The sequence below is a fragment of the Gorilla gorilla genome, chromosome 11, assembly GCF_029281585.2.
Source record: "Gorilla gorilla gorilla isolate KB3781 chromosome 11, NHGRI_mGorGor1-v2.1_pri, whole genome shotgun sequence".
NCBI lineage: Eukaryota > Metazoa > Chordata > Mammalia > Primates > Hominidae > Gorilla > Gorilla gorilla.
Window position 1 is genome coordinate 85,525,569 of NC_073235.2, and position 11,397 is coordinate 85,536,965.

Sequence of the window (11,397 nt, forward strand, 5' to 3'; positions counted from 1 at the left end):
CCTGGGAGGCAGAGATTGCAGTGAGCTGAGATAGCGCCACTGCACTCCAGCCTGGAGACAGAGCAAGACTCCGTCTCAAAATAATAATAATAATAATATAATAAAATAAAAATTTTTTTAAAAAGGGCCTATCTTCTCCCTATCCCTCTAAATCTTGGAACATAGATAATTTAATGGCACTGGGAGTTGCAGTGTTAGGGGGAGTGGTAGAGCTACCAAACCCAAGTAGTCAGCTTTCCATTTCCCAGGAGCTGAAGAGGGCTGGGTAGAATCAGCTCTGCTTTTTACCATTCTCTTCATTGACATCTATTCTGCCCCTGTTCATTTGAGGTTCACAAAGGCTTTCCTGCTTTCTTAGAGGAGTCTGACATCAAAACCCCAGCAGAGCCAATGTGGAGGGGTATGTGAAGGATGAGCATCTTTAAAATTACAGAAAGGGGTTTCCCCCATTGTGAGAACACTTTTCAATCTATTCTCACTGGGAAAAGTAAGATATTCTAAACTTTAAGAAAATGCTGTCAACTTTACTAGGAAAAAAAGACTAAATTATTTGGAATTTATGGGAATGCAATCCAGTTGTGATGGTAAATAGTTTTATTTGTTTTTTTGTTTGTTTGTTTTTTTTTTGAGGTGAAGTCCCACTCTTTTCACCCGGGCTGGAGTGCAATGGAGCGATCTCGGTTCACTGCCACGTCTGCCTCCCGGGTTCAAGCGATTCTCCTGCCTCAGCCTCCTGAGTAGCTAGGATTACAGGCATGTGTCACCACACCCAACTAATTTTGTATTTTTAGTAGAGACGGGGGATTTTCACCATGTTGGCCAGGCTGGTCTCGAACTCCTGGCCTCAGTCGATCCACCGACCTCGGCCTCCCAAAGTGCTGGGATTACAGGCATGAGCCACCATACCCGGCCCGGTAAATAGTTTTAAAAGTCTCTTTTATTTACCCTAACAAGGGGCAAAGATTGCCTAACTTAAGTTTCAGTTGTTTTTATTTCCCCTGCTTCCCTTCTCATAATGGTTTGAGTGGAGAAATCATAAAATCATAAGTTTAGACCTAAAAAAGGCCTTGGAGATAATTTCTTACTCTTCATTTTACAGATAAGAAATCTCAGGCCTGACAAGATGGCTCACACCTATAATCTCAATGCTTTGGGAGGCCAAGATAAAAGGATCATTTAAGCCCAGGAGTTGGAGACCAGACTGGGCAACATAGTAAGACCCCCATCTCTAAAAATTAAAAAAAAAAAAAGAAATTTGCCAGGCACAGTCATGTGCACCTATAGTCCCAGTTATTTAGGAGGCTGAGGCAGGAGAATCCCTTGAGCCTGGGAATTCAAAGTTGCTATGAGCTATGATCTTGCCACTGCACTCCAGCCTAGGTGACAGTGAGACCCTGTCTCAGAAAAAAAGAAAAAAAAGAAAAGAAATCTCAGAACGGATAAATAGCTAAATGTAGGAAGTCAAAAAGTTGCAGGAGAGACATTAAGTATAGATAATTCATAAAATAAAAATCAGATCCACGAAATCCTGAGTTTGTTGTAGAAAATGTCATTACACTTAACCATATTTTCTCTGCAGATCTGGATATGTGTTTGTTGTCTCTATTTTTGTTGGTTAAAGAATGGATCAAGGTTTTACAAAATTGTTTTTTGCTGCCACAGTGGAAATCTACAAAAATGGATAATAGGCTATTTTGGGACCATTGTTCAGAAGTGCATTTATCTTAGAAATGGTTACCATGGAGATGAGCACACGTTGTGTGACTCTACAGCTTGCAAGTTAGAGTCATCTATGCTACTAAGACATAAATAGCTATATTATTACACACAGATGCACAAGAGCTCATGCACACATGCAGAATAAAGTTATGTTGTTCCTCTTTTTGTAAAATAATAATAAAATTCCATGTAGTGCTGACCTTTGGTGGTGGAAGGGCCTGCACATCTTAGACATTTTAAAATGTAATATTGTATGATGATATAAAAACCACTTTTTAAAAACATCATAAAGTAGTCTGAATCAAGTTTAAAGAGTAACAACATACTTAACAAGTAAAATAAATGAGAGTATGTTTCTTAGACATCACTGCTTCTTAAAGTAGAAATATAAAAATCAAAAAGTAAAAAACAAACTCAGAAAATATTACAAAAAGTTCTTGAGTTATTTTTCCCAAAGCACTCAATATTGGGCATAGGTATTTACCTAGTTTCTCTCTCCCTCTGGCTTGTTAGGTACTTTCTCTTTTTTTCTTTCCCTCTTTCTTTCTTTCTTTCTTTCTTCCTTCCTTCCTTCCTTCCCTTCCCCTTCCTTCCCTCCTTCCTTCCTTCCTTCTTTCTTTTGTTTCCCTTTTTTTTTTTTTTTTTTTTTTTGAGGCAGAGTCTCGCTCTGTCTCCCAGGCTGGAGTGCAGTGGCGCGATCTTGGCTCACTGCAACCTCCCTGCTTCCTGGGTTCAAATGATTCTTCTGCCTCAGCCTCCCAAGTAGCTGGGACTACAGGCGCTCGCCACCATGCCCTGCTAATTTTTTGTATTTTTACGGGGTTTCACCCTGTTAGCCAGGATGGTCTCGATCTCCTCACCTCATGATCCACCCGCCTCGGCCTTCCAAAGTGCTGGGATTACAGGCGTGAACCACTGCGCCTGGCCTTGTTTCCTTTTTCCGCTTGGACTTTTCTTTTTCTTCAGGAATTTTTTACCCTCTGTGTCCCCAGGCAGCTGCATCACCCTAGGGAGGTCAAAATGGTCACAGCACCATGGAATGCTCACTGGCAGACCGAAAAAGCACCCGCTGGATGCTGAGGGAGTCTGCAAAGAAAATAAAGGTTTTAACATGCATGAATTCCCAAGAGACTAGCTACTTTCAGTGATCACTTGTGGAGATCACAAAGGCATATATTCTGATAAAGTTAATTTGCTTTAATATTTTTACCTTTTTCTTTACATTTTATAATGGATGTTTTCAAATTTTCGAACAAAAAATGAAAGGATAGTAAAATTAAGCCCTCTCCCAGGTATTCGTCACCCAGCTTCAATACTTATCAACATATGGCTTATTCTGTTTGGTTTACAACCCTCCTTCCCCCATCGTTTTAAATCAAATGCAAAACATCATAATAACAATTCTTTTGAATAATTGAACTAGTCAATAAGAAACCTTTTTTCCTCCACAATTTGGAGTTTTTTTGTATTTTCCTTGGAAACTTCAAAGGCTTCATTGTGTATAGGGTGCAATGCAGGGTACTGAATTCAGTAGTGTAAATAATAATAACTATAATAATAATAATAATAATAATAATGCTTTCTCCATCATGCAAGTGATTAAATACACCAATGATTTAGCCACATTTAGCTTTGAAGCTACATGCCATCATTCATCTATTTCTTTTCTTGTGTGAAAAGAAATCTTTTCTCATGCACCAGAGTTAATTTTTTCAAGACTAATTACTGCATATGTATTTAAACACATCTTTAAAGTAAGCCATGTACTTTGACTTGTTTTATAGAATCACAAGAAATATACATAAAATAAACAAAATACATGTTTTCTGCTTTTTTAAGACAGCGATTTTAACACATCTGATTAGTAAACAAACACCCTATAACAGCTAAACAGTACACAAAAAGTACAACTATAAAACAACTAATCATCTTTCACAATCTTTTCATTAAAAATAGCCATGTATGGGCTGGGTGTGGTGGCTCACACCTGTAATCCCAGAGCTCTGGGAGGCCGAGGTGGGCGGATCACTTGAGGCTGGGAGTTCAAGACCATAATGGCCAACATGATGAAACCCTGCCCTGTCTCTACTAAAAATACAAAAATTAGCCTGGGATGGTGCCACGCGCCTGTAATCCCAGCTACTCAGGAGCTCAGGAGACTGAGACGGGAGAATCGCCTGAACTCGGGAGGCGGAGGTTGCAGTGAGCAGAGATGCACAACTGCACTCCAGCCTGGGTGACAGAGTGAGACTCTGCCTCAAAAAAAAAAAAAGTCACATATGATTTCTCAGTATTTGCTGCCATTTTCAAACTTAGGCATCATGTAGTTTTAGAGATAAAATCAACAAAATACAAAACCTAGGTTAGCAAAAAAGCTGATTATATAACCTTGATTTGCTTTCATTTTAGTACTCTTATCACACTGCCTTCTAGAATTTCAATACTGAATAACTTGTGAAGTTTTTCCCCCAAATTTGTCCATCTAATATGGCTTATTCTCAAATGAAATATTATTTATCAATGTATTAATAATTAGATCCACGCCTTTAAAAATACATATAAAGTTTTAAAATCTTAATCTTTTAAATCTGTCTCAGGCAGTAAAAGATTTTTAATGTAGAATGAGAGACCCCTCAGAAATCAGAAAAAACATCTTTTCACTCTACATAGCCTCATCCAGGTTAATTAATATGTCTTTAAATAACCATTGTTTGAAAAGAGTTAGCGTTTCACCTTTATGTACAGCTCTAGTGCTTCTAGCATTTAACTATTCATCGTTATAAAATATCTACATAAATAGCTCCAGGAAAATATACAGGTTTTTAGGAACATTTCCAAGATAAAAGTTACAGGGGACTCCTGACTCAATTGAAAAAGAAAGAATTCAAGATTAAAAAAGAGACATGTCATATTGTATTGGACCAGTTGATTATTCTAAAGAATACTGACACTACAATAAATTTTGAGGGAAAGTGCTATAGCTTTCTAATTCATCAATTAAAAATCCAGAAATAGGGATGCTTTCCTTAGTTGATGTATAATCCAAACATCTTCTCAGCTTGTTGGATACTATTCTGTTGTTGTCTCTACCAGTACATAAGACAATGCATTCAATGACTTCATTACCCACCATATCCTTTTAGTTGACATAAAAGTACTTCTTTTAAACTTCAAGACATGTTCCCTATTATTTTTAATATCCTAGGATTTTATTAACTTTGTTCACATTATCCATATTATTCCTGATTCTTTAAAATAATTTGATCATATTTATTCCCAGCTTTTCATTACTTTAAATTAAAAAGTCATATATGTTTTATATAAATAAGTATTATTAAAAATAGCATTTTAAAGAAGGAGGATAGATTCCTAGAAGAAGGTAGGGAGGTCAACATTATCTGAAAATGACACTCTGGAAGTGAATTTTCTGTCATGGACAGTCTAGCACTTTCCAGACACAACCTCCAGCTGCCTCTAGTTATATGCCATCGTATCTTTTCAAGCTCTTTAATTTGGCAGCTCTTCTACCACCCTATTGAAGCTGTTCTATGAAAAATCATCAGCTTATCTCATTGTATCATGTCAATTTAACTTGTCTTCATTCTCTGTATTCTGACTTCTCTGTAACTTTTTACAACATGGAATAACTTTTCTTTTTCTTTTTTTTGAAATTCTATTTACCTTTGAATACATGGTCCAGGCTTTCACTGGTTTCTATAACTTCTCTTTATCTGCTTTTTTTTCATGTTTCATTTGTTTTCAAGACTTCAAATTTTGTTCCCTAAACCATCGTCCTTTCCTGGGCTTTCTGTAAACTGGCTCCTTTGAGAAGTTCATATCTTCTCATTCAACCATCACCTTTATGTGAATGACCTCAACTCAACTCAGATATCCTGGCTTTATCACTCACTCATTCATCCATCCATGAAATATTTATTGAAGGCTTACAATGTGGCAAGCACTAAATAGATAAGTTGGGCTTCTCAGCACCCTAGAAAAACACAGCTCATAGTCCTTATAACACTAGTGTCCAAATTTCCCTAGCTAGAAATTGTCAAGTCATTTTTGATGAGCCTTTTTCTTTAATCCCCAAATAAATTTTTTTAAATAAGTTCTCATTTATTTTATTAAAAATTGGCTTTTGGTTGGGCCTGGTGACTCAGGCCTGCAATCCCAGCATTTTGGGAGGCTGAGGCAGGAGGATCACTTGAGGCTAGGAGTTAGAGACTAGCAAGGGGAAACACTGTAAGATCTTGTCTTTACAAAAAATTTTTAAAATTGTATTTTTTGTTTGTTTGTTTTTTGAGATGGAGTCTTGCTCGGTCGCCCAGGCTGGAGTGCAGGGGCACAATCTTGGCTCACTGCAAGCTCTGCCTCCTGGGTTCACGCTATTCTCCTGCCTCAGCCTCCCGGGTAGCTGGGACTACAGGCACGCACCACCATGCCTGGCTAATTTTTTGTATTTTTAGTAGAGACAGGGTTTCACCATGTTACCCAGGGTGGTCTTGATCTCCTGACCTCGTGATCCGCCCGCCTTGGCCTCCCAAAGTGCTGGGATTACAGGCATGATCCACTGCGCCCGGCCAAAAATTGTATTTTTTAAAAGTACTTTATAGGTCATCATTCTTATGGGCTTCAACATGATTCAAGTTGTCAAATCCCTTGTACCTGCATTACTATCTTAGTTTCCTGATTGGTCCTCTGACTTATTTTCTTCAGCTTGTATAATATTTTTTATCATGTTATTCTTAATGTTTATAAAACACTATAAGCCCAAAAATCTCCATCTGGTTTTTGAAGCTTACATAATCTGATCTACCATGCTGTGTAAATTTTATTTCCAACATGCACCCTTCTTAAAGCTCAGATGTTTCCCCACAAGTATGTGTTATTTTTAACTTCTATACTTTGCTAATACCTGTGACTTTTTTTTTTTTCTGGGTTGATTTTTTTCCTCTTCCAAATGGAATTGTAAACACTTGAATGTCAGAATCTATTTTTAATTGTTGAATTGTATCAATTCTAAAATGCACATTTCTTACATTATTAACTTCCTGAAAATGAGGGTGTATCTTTTAATCAATAATGTCTTAAACATTTTAATACAGTTCAATTGGTAATGTTTATTTATTAATTTTTTTGTGGTACATAAAATAGTAGTGTCTCATAATCAACGGCATTTTAAATTCAATGAAATGCCTTTTTTTTTTGCACCTTGATAGTCTTTGATGGAGTATTTAGCTCATTGCAGATGCTCCAGAAATGTTTGTTGGTTGATTCTATGGTTTTAAAGCATAAGTGGCTGCAATAAAGATAACTTGCATGTCTAGCATATACCTAATTTGAAAATTCAATTTTAACATGATTTGTTTTTTGAAGTGAAGTAGAAAAATAATTAGATAAATATTGATGGCAGCAACGGCCCATCTGGAGCAGCAGCTGTAAAGATGCTGGCTGCAGGAGGGATAGGGGGTGGTGGCCGGGGTTGTGTGTTCTGCGGGGCAGCATGAGCCAGGAACAGGTGTGAGCCCTGCCCTCTACTAAGTTGGCAAGGCAGGAGCACCACACTCCCAGGCACAGCTGCAGCTGCACAGCTGTGGCTCTGAACCCAGAAAGGGTTCTTACAAGCTCAGAAGTGCCTGCTGTCTGGCCTCTGTCTGCTCCTGGTGCCCACTCTAGTGCAAGCCTGGGTGCTGTCACAACCCAGCCAGGTGTGCACGTGCTCAGGCCAGTGCTGACATGCCAGCCCCCTGCCACCTTAGCTCTCTTGGGACTTTGGGCACTGACAATCATGGGTAGGAGGTCGGGGGTGCTGAGGGAAGCTTGGTGTGGGCCTGCAGGCACCACTGGGCACTAACAGCCTGGGCACTGTGGATAGCATGTTGATGGCGGAAGGCAGACAGGTTCCTGGGTGGAAAGGGGCAGGTCCCTGGTGAAGCTCCACCATCAAGCCAGGGGCCCCTTGAAGCATGATGGCTGGGCTGTCAGTTCCAGGTAGAGTCTGCAGCCTGGAGTGAGAACTTATGGTGCATTTTCTGGTCCCACCCATGGCTGCCCACGGACCAATCAGCATGCACTTCCTCCCTTCTGAAGCTCATAAAAACCCCAGGACTCAGCCAGACTCTCAGAGACAGGATGACCTGTCTGTGAATAGGAGCTACCCACTCTGGGTCTCATCTCTGCTAAGGGCTGCAGATTTGATGGGACAACCTGCCTGCAGAAAGGAGTTACCCACTTCAGGTCTCCTGAGAGCTTAATGTTGCTCAATAAAGCACCTCTTTGCCTTGCTCACCCTTCAATTGTCCATGTACCTCATTCTTCCTGGACACAGGACAAGAACTAAGGACCCACCAAATGGTGGGACTGAAAGAGCTATAACACAAACAGGGCTGAAACACTACGCGCCCCCGCCACTGCCTGCTTGCCAAGTTGTGGGTGACAAGAAGGGGAGAAGATTTGCTGCCCTTTGGGGTGTTCAGACCTAGGGTCCCCCCAAGCCAGGGCTGTGACACCCTCTTTGGGGCTCTGTAATTTTTGGCATCTTCAAGCTTCTGGGCACCACCGTATTCCCCTCGTCCTCAGGTGCCCACAGTGGAAACCACTTGTGATGCATCTGATCCAGCCGCAGGCTTGCATGAAGCCAGAGTCTGTGCTGGCATCTGGAGCTGACTACCCCACTGCAGCAGCTGATGTGCCTGGCTGTGCACAGTGGCCTGATCCCCTACTTGCTCACTGACACACCCCTCACTGCTCTGTGCCTGGCTCCAGTCTCTTCCGAGGCATGGGATCCAGTCTGGTAGCACGAGCTGAGCACAGCCTGCCAGGTCAAGTGGGCAGAATGAGTCCGGCAGGCCAGAGAAAATCTTGGGCAAAGGCATCACCGACCACAGAGGTTTACAGCTGGAAGAGCGACACTCTAAGGATCCTGTGACAGTAGTGGAGACTACTTTTTAAAAATACCATGTATCACAATGAATAGAACTATAAATTTCTGGATTTAGAAATTCTAAATTTCTGGATTTAAAAATTTAGGATTCTATTTATTGTGATATATGGAATTTTTAAAAAGTGGAAATAGAGTGCATCCCATGCTCTATTTCACTGAGCTTGAAAACATCTCACTTGTTTTGGGAAATGTGAGATTCTTAAATATTAGCACAGACATGCAAGGAATTGATATTTGAAAGGAAATGCAGAGAGTTTGTATATCTCGACTGGGCGCGGTAGCTCATGCCTGTAATCCCAGCACTTTGGGAGGCTGAGGCAGGTGGATCACAAGGTAAGGAGTTCAAGACCAGCCTGGTCAGCGTGGTGAAACCCTGTCTCTACTAAAAATCCAAAAAATTAGCCAGGCATGGTGGTGTGTGCCTGTAGTCCCAGCTACTCAGGAGACTGAGGCAGGAGAATCACTTGAACCCAGGAGGCAGAGGCTGCAGTGAGCCGAGATCACACCACTGCATTCCAGCCTGAGCGACACAATGAGACTCAGTCTCAAAAAAAAAAAAAAAAAAAGAAAGTTTCTATATCTCTGTTTGTATGACTATATACATATATATGTATTTGGCAGAGCTAGCTGAGGTTTTATTTTGGAAAAAAATAAAAGCAATTTGAATTGTTCTGTAGCTGGAGGCATGGATGGGCAAGGGGGCTCCCCAGGTAGTAAACTCCCCTGCGGATGGGCTGAGGGCTAGGGCTGAGGCTCAGGTGGGTCTCCCGTTCTCTGTGCTACTCTGCACAGCCGCCTCCCTCACGGGCTCTGGTGCAGCCACAGGAGGGGCAGGCTGGGAGGGGCTGCTGTGGCTGTCCACTTGGGCAGGACGTCAGAGAACTCTGACACCAGCGTCCCATCACGGGTCTCAATCTTTTTCACAACCACGGCCCTGGTGTAGCTGGTGCAGCTGAAGGAACTGGAGCCCGCGCCAGAGCCAAAGCTGGAGCCCAGTCCACAGCTGAGGCCGGGGCTTGTGAGGCCCCCATAGACCGAGCTCAGACCACCTGCATAGCTGCTGGTGGTCTTTGTATGGATACTCATGCTCTGCATCCCAGACTCCAGCCAGCTCTCCTCGCCCTCCAGCAGCTGCCTGTAGGTGGCGATCTCGATGTCCACGGCCAGCTTGTCGTTCATCAGCTCCTGGTACTAATGCAGCTGCCGCACCATGTCCTGCTTGGCTTGCTGCAGGGCGGCCTCCAGCTCAGACAGCTTGGCGTTGGCATCCTTAACGGCCAACTCCCCGCGCTGCTCCGCATCTGCGATGGCGGCCTCCAGGGAAGCCCTCTGGCCTTTGAGACCCTCAATCTCTGCCTGGAGCCAGCTGATGTTCCGGTTCATCGCGGAGATCTCAGTCTTTGTATGCTGCAGGTCATCCCCGTGCTTCCCAGCCAGCGTCTGCAGCTACTCATACATGCTCTCGGCCTCAACCCGGCTGCGGTTGGTGATCTCGTACTGCGCTTGACCTCGTTGATGATGCTGTCCAGGGAGTGGCTGTTGTCCATGGGCAGCACCACAGACGTGTCTGAGATCTGGGACTGCAGCTCCGGGATATCCTCTTCATACAGCTGCCTGAGGAAGTTGATTTCGTCAGTCAGCCCTTCCAGGCGAGACTCCAGCTCTACCTTGTTCACCTAAGCTTCATCCACATCCTTCTTGATGAGGACAAATTCATTCTCCATCTCTGTACGCTTATTTATCTCATCCTCATACTTGTTCTTGAAGTCCTCCACCAGCCCCTGCATGTTGCCAAGCTCCGCCTCCAGCTTCAGCTTTTCCTGGCCCAGAGTCTCCAGCTGCTGCCTAAGGTTGTTGATGTAGCTCTGGAATATGTTGTCCATGTTGCTCTGAGCCGTCTTCTGCTGCTGCAGGAGGCTCCACTTGGTCTCCAGCATCTTGTTTTGCTGCTCCAGGAACTGTACCTTGTATATGAAGGAGGCAAACTTGTTGTTGAGGGTCTTGATCTGCTCCTTCTTCTGGGTGTCCACTGCCTAGATGTGTGGGTCCACCTCCAGGTTAAGGGGACTCAGCAGGCTCTGGTTGACAGTGACGGTGGTGATGCCTCCCATGCCACTGGCCCCACTGTAGCCTCCTCCCAGGCCACCCCGGAAGCTGCTGCTGCCCACTCGGGAGAAGCTCGAGGAGCTGATGCAGGCACCAGGCCCACTTGTGTAGAAATGGCTGCTGAAGGCCCGGGGGCCAGAAGTGGACACCCTGTGGGACTTCTGGGTCGCCCTGATGGACATGGTGGAGGCAGGAGTGGAGGCAGGCAGGTTGAACCAGGTGGAGTTTCCACAAGGAGTGGAGAAGCTGCTTCTTGGTCAACTTCTTATATTATCAATATAATATAAATAACTAAGGCCAGACTCGGTGGCTCACGCCTATAATCCCAGCACTTTGAGAGGCTGAGGCAGGTGGATCACCTGAGGCCAAGAGTTGGAGACCAGCCTGACCAACAGGGTGAAAACCCATCTCTACTAAAAACACAAAAAAATAGCCAGGCATGGTGGCGGGCACCTGTAATACCAGCTACATGGGAGGCTGAGGTAGGAGAATCGCTTGAACCTGGGAGGTTGAGGTTGCAGTGAGCCAAGATCGTGCCACTACATTCCAGCCAGGGCGACAGAGCAAGACTCCATCTCAAATATATATATATATATAAATATATATTTATATATATAAATATATAT

General features: G+C 43.1%; 1 non-coding gene and 1 pseudogene across 1 annotated transcript; both read right to left on the bottom strand.

Moving 5' to 3' along the window:
- Positions 1-2,697: 2,697 nt before the first annotated feature.
- LOC115933876 (small nucleolar RNA SNORA77) lies at positions 2,698-2,809 on the bottom strand. Its single transcript, XR_004069721.2, has one exon. It is a non-coding gene; the product is annotated as a small nucleolar RNA SNORA77 (small nucleolar RNA).
- A 6,478-nt stretch (positions 2,810-9,287) lies between these two features.
- LOC101144651 (keratin, type II cytoskeletal 8-like) lies at positions 9,288-10,971 on the bottom strand (annotated as a pseudogene).
- Positions 10,972-11,397: the final 426 nt, after the last annotated feature.